A 16007-nucleotide genomic window follows, 5' to 3' on the forward strand; every position below is an offset into this window, starting at 1 on the left:
AAACGGTGAACACCGGTGGACTCGGAACGATGCAAGGAACACGATGGTGCGGGAGGTGTCGAAAACGGATCAACGATCGGAGATGAATTTATGATTTTCTCGGCGGTGGTGCTAAAAAAACGTCGAGACTTTGACTCAAAATTCACGGCGTTTGGCAGCGTTTCGCTATAATTGGTTTACTGGGCTTTGTTCACGAGTCGAAGATGAACACGATGGTGGTTTCAATTTGACGGTCGGAGGTCGGACGATGTCGGAATCGGGCTTCAAAGCAGAGGTGTGGGAGGAGAATTTTATGAGTTGGTTTCTGTGTTTTCACGCAGAAACCAATTCGTTTCATTTAATAGAAAAGGCTGCCGACACTTTTTGGGTAAATTCAGGGCTTGATCCCTGAATTTTCTTCAACTCTAAAACAGGATACAAATTTTGAAAACTTTCAATTTAGTTCCAAAATTTCACCAATTTACACAATTATAATTTTTTTCTTTTCATTTTTTTCAGGGTTGTTACAATTCTCCCCCTCTACAAGAAATTTCGTCCTCGAAATTTACCTTATGAGAATAGTTGAGGAAACTGAGCCTCCATTGACTCCAACGTCTCCCAAGTAGCTTCTGAGGGACCTCGATTACTCCATTGAACTTTGACCATTGGAATACGTCTATTCTGAAGAACTCGCTCATCTCTTTCTAAGATTTGAATGGGCTCCTCCTCATATGACAAATCAGGTCTCAGCTCTACTTCCTCAACCTGAATGATGTGACCTGGATCTGGATGGTATCGCCTCAACATTGATACATGAAAGACATCATGAATACGACTGAGCTCAGGAGGCAACTCAAGCTGATATGCTACAAGTCCTACCCTCTTCAAGATACGAAATGGTCCAATAAATCTTGGACTCAATTTACCCTTACGCCTGAATCTCAATACTTTCTTCCAAGGTGAAACTTTTAAAAAGACATGATCTCCAACCTCAAACTATATATCTTTCCTTCTCTGATCTGCATAAGACTTATGCCTATCAAATGCCTCTTTTAGACGGTCACGGATCAATCTGACTGTATCCTCCGTCTCTCGCACTAACTCAGGTCCCAAAGTCTTCCTATCATGCAACTCAGTCCAACAAATCGGGGTGCGACATCTACGCCCATAGAGTGTTTCATAGGGTGCCATACGAATGCTTGTCTGGTAACTGTTATTGTAAGCAAATTCAGCCAAAGGCAAAAAGTTCTCTCAGCTACCATGAAAATCCATTACACAACTCCGTAACATATCCTCCAGAATCTGAATCACTCTCTCAGATTGACCATCAGTTTGTGGATGAAAGGATGTGCTATAATCCAATCTTGTTCCCAAAGCCGTATGTAGCGCCTTCCAAAATCTCGAAGTAAATCTCGGATCTCGATCAGAAATAATAGACACCGGAACACCATGTAATCGGACAATCTCTTAAATATACAATCTCGCCAGCTTGTCTAAAGTATATTTTACCCGCACAGGAATGAAGTGAGCTGACTTTGTAAGTCTATCAACAATCACCCAAACTGAATCCTTTTTCGAAGGAGTCATAGGTAAACCAGTAACAAAATCCATAGTAATACGCTCCCATTTCCATTCAGGAATCTTGATAGGTTGTAACAAACCTGATGGATGTTGATGTTCTGCCTTAACTTGTTGACAAGTCAAACACCTAGCCACAAAATTCGAGATGTCCTTCTTCATGCCGACCCAATGATACCTCTCTCTCAAATTCCGATACATCTTATCTCCACCGGGGTGCATAGCATATGGACTACTATGAGCCCCAGTAAGGATAGTCTTCCTCAACTCAGCATCACCAGGCACACAATACCAACCTTTAAAGCATAAAACTTCATCCTGATCAATTGTGTAATCTGAGTTTGTCCCATGCTCTACTTGCTCAATGATGGGAAACAAGGAGCTATCAAGGGCTGCTTAGCTTTGATCTCATCAACCAAGGTTGGCTTAACTTGCAATTCTGCTAACAGAGTGCCATCGTCATATAAATTCATCCTGGCCATTAAAGACCTCAACTCCGATACCATCTTTCGACTCAAAGCATCCGCTACAATGTTACCTTTACCAGGGTGATAATCAATCACGCAATCATAATCCTTTAGAAGCTCTAGCCAGCGTCGCTGTCTTAAATTAAGCTCCTTCTGGGTCAAAAGATACTTTAAACTCTTATGATCCGTGAAAATGTAACACTTCACTCCATAAAGATAGTGTCTCCAAATCTTCAAGGCAAAAATCACTGCTACTAACTCCAAATCGTGAGTAGGATAATTACACTCATGCGGTCGCAGCTGACGGGATGCATAAGCCACCACCTTACCTTCCTGCATTAGAACACAACCAAGTCCTGAATGTGACACATCACTATACATTGTAAAATCCTTCCCGGACTCTGGTTGAATTAACACCGGTGCTTGAGTCAAAACCGCCTTTAATTTCTCAAAGCTCTCCTGTTGTGCCTCGCCCCAGTCAAACGGCACATTTTTCCTTAACAATTTTGTCAAAAGAGAAGCAATGATCGAGAAGTCCTCAACAAAACGTCGATAATAACCAGCCAAGCCCAAGAAATTGCGGATCTCAGATACGTTCTTAGGTCGTTTCCAATTCATAATAGCCTCTATCTTGTTGGGATCGACCTGAACACCTCGTGCAGAAATAATATGCCCCAGAAACGACACTTCTTGAAGCCAAAATTCACACTTGCTTAGTTTTGCATATAGACGATGCTCTCTCAAAGTTCACAGAACGATTTTCAAATGCTCGTCATGCTCTGCCTCAGTACGAGAATAGATCATAATATCATCAATAAAGACCACCACAAATTGATCCAAATATGGTCGGAACACCCGATTCATCAAATCCATGAAAGCTGCAGGAGCATTCATCAAACCAAAAGGCATCACTAAGAATTCATAATGACCATATCTAGTGCGAATGGCCATCTTTGCAACATCAGATCCTTTAACTTTCAATTGATAATAACCCGAACGAAGATCAATCTTAGAGAATACAGTAGCTCCTCGCAGTTGATCAAATAAGTCATCAATCCTGGGTAGTGGGTATTTATTCTTGACCGTCATCTTGTTCAATTTCCGATAGTCAATACATAATCTTAGTGACCCATCCTTCTTTTTCACGAACAGAACTGGAGCTCCCCATGGTGAAGTACTATGTCGGATAAATCCTCGATCGAATAGTTCTTGCAATTGGACCTTCAACTCCTTAAGTTCCTTTGGAGCCATACGATAAGGTGCAATCGAAATAGGTGAAGATCCTGGATAAGTCACAATCTCGAACTCTACCTCTCTATCAGGAGGTAACCCAGGCAACTCCTCCAGAAAACATCCAGAAACTCGCTAACTGTACGAATCTCCTCGATTGTGGACAATGCACCTTTGGTGTTCAAAATACATGCAATGAAAGTCTCATATCCCTTTCGGATCATACGATCAATTTTTATCGCTGAAACTATATTGAAGAGATAGCCACGATGTTCACCAATTAACACAACGGTTTGGCCATCAGAAGTTTTCAGAGTAGCTCTCTTGTACTCGCAATCTAGATTTACTTTGTGTTTAGTCAACCAATCCATCCCAAGAATTAGATCGAACTCCTCTAAAGAAAGCTCCATAAGATCAGCGAGAAAAATTTCTCCCTGAACCTCAAGAGGACAAAGCCGAAATACTTTATTCACTAATACCGCTTGTCCTACTGGACTCGTAACTATAATAGTATTTTCAGTGTTCTCAATCGAAATCTGAAGGTTTCGAGATACCGAGCTCGATACATAGGAGTAAGTGGAGCCATTGTCCAGTAATGCAATGGATATAATAAATAGTAAATGTACATTCAATAACCTCAGGTTCATCTCTGTCATCCCGACGTCTAGTGGCATAAACCAAAGCTGACTATCTAGCCTCAGAAGCTGTTGGCCCTCTATTTTGCTGAGGTCGGGCTCTACTGTCTGTCCTGGACGCTGATCCTTGAGTCTTTCCTTGACTACGATCTCTAATTGTGGTCTGTACTATAATCTGAGAACGCACAGGAGTCTGAGTGCTGTTTACCACAATACTCACAAAGGAGTCCATGATAATACGACGAGGAACCGTCTCGACTGCCAACTAACGGTGAGGATGCTGCAGGCCTAAAACGTGTATTGCTTCTCTGAGGGGCCAAAATATGAGTCCTCTTCCCGGACTGTGCTGATGACTCAATATTTGTCGCTCCTATGATCGATGTAGTCATGCCAATACCTGCGGCAGAAGGCAGATTCGTTGGGGTCGTAGGAGCAGGATCACCTAACGGAGGTGGGGGATCTACTCGTATCCCATCGATCGGGTCTGTAAATCTAGCCACTCGACCTCGTCCACGGCTAGTTTGACAACCACGCCTAGCACTAATTTTGATGGATCTTAAGTTTACTCTAGAAGATGAAACTTAGGGTTAGATAAGCACTTGGAGTCTCGAACACAGTTAAAAATCTTAATAATTTTGTGACATGGCCTTAGTAACCTGTTTTGTAAAATATTTCAAAACCGTATTTTCAATGTGGACTCATACACAGTCCGAGGATTAACAACCAAAAGCTCTGATACCAATAAATGTAACCCCCTAGACCCGACCTATACGTTTCGACTAAGTCTAGCGGATTACATTATGATTCTTAAAGATATTTTTCTGAAAACTGTTATTCAATCAATGTAAATCACATTATAAATGATATGATATTATACTATCAAAACCCAACTTATAAATATAATACCAATAAATAATTAAATTAAAACATGTCTTAAAAATCAAAATCATGATAAACCGAATATTAATAGCAAAAGTGTAATCACTATAAAATCCAATACTTTAAAATAAGGTCCATGTCACCAAAATAAAGTAAACTTGCAAGATAAAACATTACAATCAGATATACTTCAAGAGATATGTTGATCCTCCAAGTGCTCGAACCGAGGTATCTAACCAACAGTATCTGAAAGGGGGAACATATTTTCGAAAGGTGAGCTAGGCTCAGTGTGTCCCAATATTACCTTAAAATCACGATAGGTACATTTAACAAATCATAGTCCATCAAATCTCATAAATTCATAAAAGAGTTTAACTTTTGAAAATCATAGTTTAAACCCTTTTCTTATACACCATTAGTAGTTTCCAAAACTATTTTCCATATAGCTTACTTTAAGCACACAGCAAAAAGAAAGCCAACCTATGGATAAGCTTTAGAGCTTGTATCCTTAGGCCGACAAGTCCAAGTCCATATAGCTTACCCTAAGCACACAGCAAGGGAAGCCAACCTAATGCACCTTGGGGCCCTCAAGAATCACATTACGCCCGTTTATTAGCTTGATCAGAGCTATACTCTCGTAATTCAATTCAATCCAAAATTCTGGTCAAAGTGGTTGAAAAATCACATTACGTCGAAAACTGTCAGGATATGTATTTTCGGAAAAGATTAACGATCGTTTAATAGCCGGTCAAAGCCGGTCAAAGTTCTGGTCAAAGGAGGTCAACAAACTGTCAAACATTTGAAAATTCCCAAAATGTCACCTTTTAAAATAATTCCCAGAGTGTCACCTTTTAAGAAATAATTCCCAATATGTTACCTTTTTCCAAATATTTCCCATAATGTCACCCTTTTCAAAATAATTCCCAAAATGTCACCTTTATCGAAAAATTTCCAAAAATTATTTTAAGCGATTTTGAGATACTTACAAAGCTCGGTTCAAAATTTTGAACGATGGAGAGCTCGATTTCAACAAATACGAAACTTTGACCACTTCACCCCTCCACTCGCCGGCGACGACGGAGAAACCGTGAACACCGGTAGACTCAGAACGATGCAAGGAACACGATGGTGCGGGAGGTGTCGAAAACGGATCAACGATCGGAGATGAATTTATGATTTTCTCGGCGGTGGTGCTAAAAAAACGTCGAGACTTTGACTCAAAATTCACGGCGTTTGGCAGCGTTTCGCTATAATTGGTTTACTGGGCTTTGTTCACGAGTCGAAGATGAACACGATGGTGGTTTCAATTTGACGGTCGAAGGTCGGACGGTGTCGGAATCGGGCTTCAAAGCAGAGGTGCGGGAGGAGAATTTTATGAGTTGGTTTCTGTGTTTTCACGCAGAAACCAATTCGTTTCATTTAATAGAAAAGGCTGCCGACACTTTTTGGGTAAATTCAGGGCTTGGTCCCTGAATTTTCTTCAACTCTAAAACAGGATACAAGTTTTGAAAACTTTCAATTTAGTCCCAAAATTTCACCAATTTACACAATTATAATTTTTTTCTTTTTATTTTTTTCAGGGTTGTTACAACAACAATGTCTTCCTCAAGTTTCATGCTGATGAGTGTTTTGTTCGTGACTAGGTGACCGATGCGGTGATTCTTCGAGGACAGCAACGTGATGGTCTTTATACGTTTGCTATTGATTCTAAGGTTTTCTCGTGTAATAAAGTTGAGGTCAATATTGTTGTTGGTTCTAGTACATTTGATCTTTGGCATAGAAGATTAGGACATCATGCCTTTCATACTATTGTGTTGCTTGTTGCATGGGAAAAAGTCATAATATGATGTTCCTTTTCAACTTTGTAATTCAATCAATGTTAATATTTCCAATAATATAAAATACAATTGTGTTGCTTGTTGCATGGGAAAAAGTCATAATATGCCCTTTGATTCTTCTACTACTGTGTATGATGTTCCTTTTCAACTTGTTTTTACTGATCTCTGGGGTGCTGGTCATATCTCATCTTGTGGTTATCGTTACTATATATCATTTTTGGATGCATGTACACGCCATACCTAGGTATATATGCTAAAGGATAAATCCCAGGCTCTTGATGTGTTTCATCTATTTCAAAGCATGGTTTCCACTCAATTCTCTTTGCCTATTAAGTCTGTTCAGAGTGATTGAGGAGGCGAATACAAGAGATTATCTTGTGAGCTTACTCGTGCATGCATTTCTCATTGGATTACATGTCCTTATACCTCCTAGCAAAATGGAATTGTAGAACGTAAACATTGTCATTTGGTTGAGTTAGCCCTTGTGTTACTAGCTCAAGCTACTCTTCCATTTCGGTTCTGGTCATATGTAGTTCTACAGCTGCACATTTAATAAATCGACTTCCTACCAGAGTGTTATGTAATCTTTCATCGTTTGAAAAGTTGTTTGGTACACAACCATATTACAAGACACTATGGGTTTTTGGGTTCCGTTGTTTTCCTCATTTGCGGCCCTTTCAGTAACATAAGTTGATGTTTTAATCTGCACCCTGTGTTTTCTTAGGTTATAGCTCACAATATCGGGGTTTTCAGTGTCTTGGTCAGGATGATCGTATTTTTATCTCGAGGTATGTTAAGTTTGATGAGGATGTGTTTCCTTTTGCAGATATGCAACAACCTAAGAGTACACATAATAGTCGTGCATGGTGGTCAGCCCCTTTGCGGGTTTTCCCTGAGCGTGTAAGAACAAGGGTTGTGTCTCATTCATCAACTCACCCTAGCACGTCATCACATGCTCATGAAGAACGTGTTGAGTCTACCAGGCAAGGTGGTACTGGTCCTACTATAGAAGATAGTGCAATTGAGTCTAATGATCCTGAGCATCCTTCTCCACAACTATCTACTGAAGTGTCTGGGAATATGAGTACTGCTGGCGTGCAACCTTTCATCGAGCATAATGTATCTTCTGCAAATCAACATCCTATGCTTACGAGAAGCAAATGCAAGACATTTAAACCAAAGGTATTGGTTAGTTCCTTGGATGAATCTCTTCATGTTTCTATCGATGAAGCTATGAAATTGAAAGAATAAGAAATAACTATTCATGCTGAGCTTATTGCTCTTCAAAATAATGGTACATGGTCTCTTGTAAAGCTGCCCAAGGGATGGACCATTGTTGGCTGCAAATGGTTATTTAAAATAAAACGTAATTCTGATGGGACGGTTTAACGGTACAAGGCTCGTTTGGTGGCTAAGGGATACTTTCATGTCCCTGGGAAAGATTTCAAGGAAACTTTCAGCCCGGTCGTGAGGTTTTCCTCGTTGAACGTTATACTTGCTCTTACTGTTTCTAGAGGATGGTCGTTGAGACAGGTATATATGAACAACACTTTTCTTTGTGGTGATTTGAGTGAAGATGTGTTCATGCAACAACCACCTAGTTTTGAGCAATATACTTCTGAAGACACCAAGTTGGTTTGTAAACTACAGAAGTCACTCTATAGATCGCGTCAAGAGCCATTAAATTGGCCTACTAAGCTGAAAGGTAGTCTTGTTCAACTTGGTTTTAAAGAATCTAAAGTTGATGCTTCTCTCTTTGTCTTGACTAAAAAATGGAGTATCAACATATGTTATGGTATATGTTGATGATATAATAGTTACCGGACAATCAACAAATGGGATTGAAAAAGTAGTCATGTTATTGAAAAATCATTTTTCTTTAAAGGATCTGGGTGAGCTGCATTATTTCTTAGGTATTGAAGTCAAGCGTTGTGATCAGTTTTTAATTCTTAGTCAGAAGCAATATATTTTGGAACTGCTTGACAAGTCAAAAATGACCGCTTCTACTCCAATGGTGGCTTCCTCAAAGTTGAACAATGATGAAGGACAACTGCTTGCTGATGCTCGAGAATTTCGTAGTTTAGTGGGCGGGCTACTCTATGTGTATCACACAAGGCCTGATATTGCTTTTAGTGTGAACAAGGTGGCCCAATATATGCATGCTCCAAGAGAACAACATTTCTTGTTGCTAAATGTATTCTACGTTATCTAGCTGAAACATTGAACTATCGTCTTGGTTTTATGCCAGGCAAATTACATATATCAACTTTCTCTGATGCTGATTGGGGTGGTTGTGCTGATGATAGGCGGTCGATGTCTGGTCACTACGTGTTTGTGGGAGAAAGTCTGGTGTTGTGGAGTGTGAAAAAGCAAAAGATGGTTTCACGATCAACCATGGAAGCTAAGTATCGAAGCCTCGCGGATGCAACAGCAGAGGTGGCATGGGTTAATGCCTTACTTACTGATTTGAAGGTGCCACAGTATAAACAACCAACAATCTGGTATGACAACACAACTGCGATCACGTTTAGCGCCAATCCGGTGTATTATTCTCAGTCCAAGCATGTGGACTTAGATGTGCATTTCTTCAGGGAAAAAGTTACTGCAAATCAGCTGTGTGTGAGTTATGTTACAGCATCTCATCAAGTTGCAGATGGCTTGACCAAGCCATTGTCAAAAATTGCCTTTGCTAGCTTTCGCGAAAAAATCAATGTTTGTTTGTTTGTTGAAGAAGAGAAGAAGTGGGGAGAATGTTGAAAGATGCCTCATGTGAACATGAAGCTCCATGCATGAGGAAGTTCTAGAAGTGTTTTAGAAGCTAATATGTTAGTCTAGTAGTTATTTTTGAATTCTTCAAAAACTCTTTGACAGCTAGGTAGTTAGGCCGTTTCTTTAGTAGTTGAGTCATTGTAATTGAGCTATATAAAAATAGTATTATAGACTGTGCTGAAGTAAGTTGAAGTAATGAAGTAAAGTATATGTTTCCTACATCATTTCTTGAATCTTATTGCAATATTCAACACTGGGAAGGAAGATTGGCATACACGCCCTTAATAACAAAACCTACTCTCTGAAAACCACTAAAACCCTTTACCCTTATGGATCTAAAAAATGAGTACTTCCTCGCTCGTTTTCAAACTGATGAGGACTATACTAAGGTCCTTGCTGAAGGTCCCTGGATGGTGTATGGGCAATACCTAACGGTTCAACCTTGGACTATGGATTTTCACACATTCCAAGCGTATTCGACGATAGTCGTGGCCTGGATTCGCCTCCTAGGTTTGTCAGAATATATGAATAACAAGACTAGACTTTCACAAATATACAAGTAATAGAATAAGGTTCACTAAACTCGTCATTTGTGTCGACCTTACCAAATCTTTTATTTCTAAAGTGGTGGTGGGAAATAAATTACAAGTCGAATATGAAAATCTCCCACTTATTTGTTTTTCTTGTGAGAGATTCGGTCACTTGAAAGAAGCTTGCAATTATAATGCTCATAACCATGATCAAAGCACTTCTCACATCAACCCACAATTGGAACAATCCCTGCCTACGATGCAATCGGTTAACGCAGCTCCAGATAGAACAGTTAATAAGTTGGATATCTCGGAGTCAGTCTCGTACGGTCCCTGTATGATGCTGGAACAAAGGCGCTAGAAGTAACTGATCAGAACGACGAAGAAACCTGAACAAAAGAAAGAGAGAAAAGGGTCCGACTCCCGCTTTGATGCATTAAATTCCATCTTGAACGATCATGGGAAATCACCCAATCAAAGCAAAGTCCGTATAGAAATAAATCGAAACCAATCCACAGTTGGGAGCCTTTCTAAGCTGGCTATTGGCAATAAATTTACTAATCTTACGGATGGGCAAACTTATCTTGAGATTACCATGGACGGCACTCAAGGCCAGATTATAGTAGAGTTAAAGACCAAATCAAGCTATCAAAAGGAGAATCAACCTAATGCTTCAGGATCCAAAAAACCCTTTAATTACGCCTACTGTAAGTTTAAATTCTCCATCCTAAAATATAAGCATTGATGCCCAGTTTCTTTCCCTGCAGGACATGGACGTGGACTTGGCCATGCAAAGTTCAAATCACATGCAAATAAATGGTACTCAAAACGCTGAGGTGGTGCAACTTAATGGAACCAAGTTTAACTTAAACACCAACCCGATATTTGAGGAATCTTTCGGCTTAAAGGGGCAACAATCATCTTCTTCCCTATAAACCCTAAAAAACATACTACCATCACTTTCACTAAAGATCATAGCCTGGGTGTCAACGTCTCTGTCTCTATTTCCATTAATCGCATAACCCATACATCAAAAGAGAGAGGTCAGCTCAATACCTCAAAAGTAAATGGATCAAGACCAAAAGCAGCACTAAGAACTGCCTAACGATTGAATGAGCTATGAACAATATCGTGATTGGCCTACAAGGACAGTTCACCACTCAAAGTGCTGGCCAACCACGCGATGACATTGCCTAAGGACATCTCCCCGCGATAAATCTCTATCTTTTTTATGGATTTTAGATTAATGACTTGGAATTGCCAAAGATGTGGCGGACCGAAGTTCCCTCGTATCCTTAGGGAATATACACATGATTACAAGTCGCACATGGTTGCACTTTGGAAACCTGTATTAGCGGGAGCAAAGCTAATAGTATGATTCGATTAACGGGGTTCGATAACTCATATCGAGTTAAGCTACTGGGTTTTCGGGAGGCATACGGTTACTTTGGAATCTTCCTCTCTCGGTGAAGGTGATGGCAACTCATCCATAATTTTTCCTTGCCAAGATCACTCATCATAATCCTCTGGACAACCTTTTCAACACAATTGTTTATGGTAGCCCCAACAAGAAGAAAATGAAGGCCCTTTGGAGAAATCTTAGCAACCTCCCCTTGCCAAGAGGGACACCTTGGATCCTTGCTAGAGATTTTAGTGCCATACTCTCTAGTGTTGACAAAAAGGGTGGTGCTAACCCAGGGACCGGCTGTAAGTATTTCCAGGACTTTCTAGAAAGCCAGAACTTGGTGGACTTGGGTTTCACGACCCACCCTTCACGTGGTCTCGCGGTGGGTTGTTTGAACGATTGGATAGAATGATTGTTAACCCGGAGTGGCTCAATTATTTGCCGAACTCATGGTCCAACACCTTTCGCGTCTTTAGTCAGATCACAGATCCTTATTCCTCCAGTTGGCCAGCTCATCTAACACACGTGGTACCCGCCCATTTAGATTCCTGGCAGGTTGAGTCAAGCACCCCGATTTTGTCAACCTTATCCGCAGCAACTGGACATTAGACGATAATATTTCTAACTCTTTGCATAATATTACTACCTCCCTCCTCTTTGGAACAGGGAAGTGTATGGCAATATTTTCCAGGAGAAGCGTAAGCTTCAAAAACATCTCGAACTTGTTCAAAAATGGCACGACATCGACATTAGATTTACCGAGCAGATCCTTAAGGAAGAGATGGAACTTAAATCTAAGTTGGAAGAGATGCTTAACTGAGAAGATGTAATATACCAAATATCAGGTTAGGGGTTATGTTGAAAAGACTGGAAATTTGAAGATTTAATTGAATAAATGGTAAAAGATGAGAAAATGATTTGGAATAGGGTGTTGAACTAAATTGTATCAATAGATTAATTAAGATGACATTTTGGTCCTTTTAGGGGTAAATGAATTTAAAATTCATTTGTATTATGATATTAAAGAAAAAGGGGGAAACGGGAAAATAAATTATCAAAAGCCATCTCTCTCTCTCTTTTCTTCTTGTTCCCCGTGGAAAAGCCCTCCCCTATAGCAAAGGTGAGATTTCAATTTGATGGTTTATCCTTGTATATTTAGTTAGTTATTGAAGCGTTGAGTATAATAGAAGCTTAAGGAATGATTAGATGAGATTAAAACTATGAGATAAGGGAAATAATGGAGATTATAGAAAATGAGTTTTGAAATGATATGTTAAGATATGAGTGTTTATTGATGTTTGTTAGTAGTTTTGACTTGTCAAAGAGGTAAATGAGAGATTAGAAGCAATGGATGAGTTTAAGAACAAGTTAGAAAATGTGGTGTGATTCTTAGAATCAAATGATATTGAATGATGCTAGATGTTTTAAGTAACTAAATGAGGAAAAGTTAGTATGTATAAGTAATGAAGAGTTTAGTAGCATTATGGGAGTTAATTCTAACGAAAATTGAATTAATTTGTGTAATAATTGGGGTAAAAACTGAAAAAATCTGGGCAGGGGTATCTGTACTGATAGAACAATACCGATACTATAGGCTAAAATGGGATGAATTAGCTTAGTGGTATCGATATTGATTCAATCAGTATCGATACCAGAATGGGGTATCGGTACAATAGCATGGTAGTAACGATACAATAGTAAGGGTATCGATACCATGCAACATCGAACCTAAAAATGGTATCGGTACCATAGTATAGTATTATCGATACCATGGTAGGGGTATAGATACTATGGAGCGAGAAATGTTAAAAATAGGTTGATATTGGTATATAAAGTTAATGATATGTTATTTTGAGTATTGTTTAAGTATAATGGTTAGGAAATATACTAACATTGGGTATGATACATGTTTTAATGGATACTTGAGTATATCGAAACCAAGCTCCCGAAACAATCAAAACTAAGGGCAAAGGTAAAGTACGGGAGTAATCAACCTTACGTTTTGGATACATGGCGAGGAAAGTCAGGTGAGTGCATTTAATTGTGTAACTATATATTGTACTAATCATATGTGTATGATTGTTTAATATGTATGTGGTGATTACCAAATCTTCACGGTTTAATATGTATATGGTGATTACCAAATCTTCACGGAATTCATCCTATGTGGATGAATAACCATTTCGACACTAAGTGTGTATTTCACAGAATTCATCCTATGTGGATGAATAACTGTTTCAACACTAAGTGTGCATTTCACGGAATTCATCCTATGTGGATGAATAATCATTTTAGCATTATGTGTGCAAACCCCCACGGAATTCATCATAAGTTGATGAATAAACATACAAGCACTATGTGTTCATTCCACGGAATTCATCATGAGTTGATGAATAACCGTACAGGCACTATGTGTGCATTCCACGGAAATCATCATGAGTTGATGAACTACCGTATATGCATTATGTGTACATCTTAATAAATGAACATGAATAGGAATTTGGTAAATTACCATATTAACACTAAGGGTGCAAAGGTATAAGGTTTATAATAAATAGAACTAGTTAAGTGATATTATGAATACTTATTAGAGTGAAAACAATTCAAAAATAAAAGAATAATGGCCTAATTGTGCAAATGGAAGAAATGTGTCAATTAGGACAGTTAGATGAACGGTTAAAGACTGTTTAGTAAAAGATGAACAATTAAACACTGTTGAGTAAAAGATGAATGGATTAGATGTGCATTGGACAGAAAAGTGTCAAATATGTAAGTTAAGTGAAAAGCTAAATACCTTTGGGTAAAAGAATAAAGGAATTATAATGTAATGTGATATGAATGACATATAAGTGATATGAAGGGATATATATATATATATATATATGGTACAACAATGCATAACTAGTATGAAGGGATTTTATAAAGGAAAACGTAAACAGAACATAATGGGCATGAAATGATGCCATAAATTAAATGTATAATAGTGTATAAAAGGCATGAAAGAATCCCATAAATTAAATGTATAATTGTGTATAAAAGGCATGAAAGGATGCCATAAATTAAATGCATAATAGTGTATAAAATGCATGAAAGGATGTCATAAATTAAATGTATAATAGTGTATAAAAGACATGAAAGGATGTCATAAATGAAAATGCATAATAGTGCATTATAAGCTTGAATGGATGTTATCAATGAAAATAAAGAATAATGACTAAAGAGATAAATGGAAAAAGAGAAAAATATAATGAACGATAGGTATGATAGGCATACTAAAAAAATAATCAGAATAATGGTGAATGGAATACAGTTTAACTGAAGAGAATTATAGGATTCTTAAGTAATATACGATTTAGTACGAACTAAATAAACATGGCATACATGTGTATACATAAATGTTACTTTATAATATTATATCTCACTAAGTAAATACTTAATGTGTGTTGCTTCTATGCGTAGGTAAAATCGGAGACAAAGTAAGTGAGGAGTGCAGCAGTAGCAGCCGATATCATCGGTAACAGTAGGACAATCAAATTTATTTTGAGCAATTGCTGGCATGTAATCTAAATTAAAAAAAATACTCTGGAATGAATGTAAAGAGAAAATTTTGGTAGTATAATTCGATAATTGTTTTATTAATGTACTAAGATGTTTTAATTTAAATTTTCGAAACAAACTTTTAAAGATTTTTAAAGGTCAAATTGTTTTAAAAGTGATATGACATCTATATCTTGTGTACGAAAAAATATACGGGAGATGAATATTATAGAAGAGCTCCTATGATAGTCAAAATCAAGAAGCCAATTGGTGCTTGAATGGGATCACAACACTAGATTTTTTCAGCACCAAGCGTTAAATAGATGTAAGTCTAACCGGATCCAAGTTCTAAAAATTAACGGGGACTAGTGCTATAATGATGATCTGCTACGCATGGAGGCCTCTAGATTCTTCTCTAAACTCTTATAGAAAGATGACGCACGAGATGGTAGTTTCCCCTGGAAGGTATGTTCCCTGAACTAACTTTGAAGGACTCCACTAATCTTGGTGCTATGGTGACTAAAGACGAAATAAAGAGGGAGCTCTTTAACATGAATCATTTAAAAGCTTAGTGGCTTTCCATCAAAGTTTTGGAGAAAGCCTACGACCAAGTCGGATGGGACTTTCAACATGAATCCTTTATAGGAAGATGACACACGAGATGGTAGTTTCCCCACTAACATCCATGGTATCATCATGGAGTCAGTGTCCTCCTCTTCCATGTAAATTCTCTGCAACGAGACCCTCACCGATGAGTTTAAACCTACTAGAGAAATCTGATACGGATGTCTCCTCTCTCTATATCTTTTTGTTCTTTGTATGGAACATCTAGGACAGAGCATAAATTATTCTAGCAACCTTGGGCTTTAGGAATCGATTGTCCTTGCTAGAGGGGCTTCACCGTTGTCACATCATTTTTTCGCTGACTAACTTATTTTATTTTACATGGAAAAGCCAGATCAAATCAATCTACTTGGTGTGATCCTGGACCAGATCAATAGATTTTCAGGCCATAGAGTTAACTCTAGTAAGATGATAGTGTTCTTCTCTAAAAACAGACAAGGACAGTGCTTTGGCTTTCTATAGTTCCCTTGGTTTCCAACGTTCGTCAGAACTTGGCAAGTATATGAGAATTCCCCTCTTCCATAATAGAGTTACCA

Source organism: Hibiscus syriacus, unplaced genomic scaffold (assembly GCF_006381635.1).
Source record: "Hibiscus syriacus cultivar Baekdansim isolate YM2019G1 unplaced genomic scaffold, ASM638163v2 tig00110584_pilon, whole genome shotgun sequence".
Lineage (NCBI taxonomy): Eukaryota > Viridiplantae > Streptophyta > Magnoliopsida > Malvales > Malvaceae > Hibiscus > Hibiscus syriacus.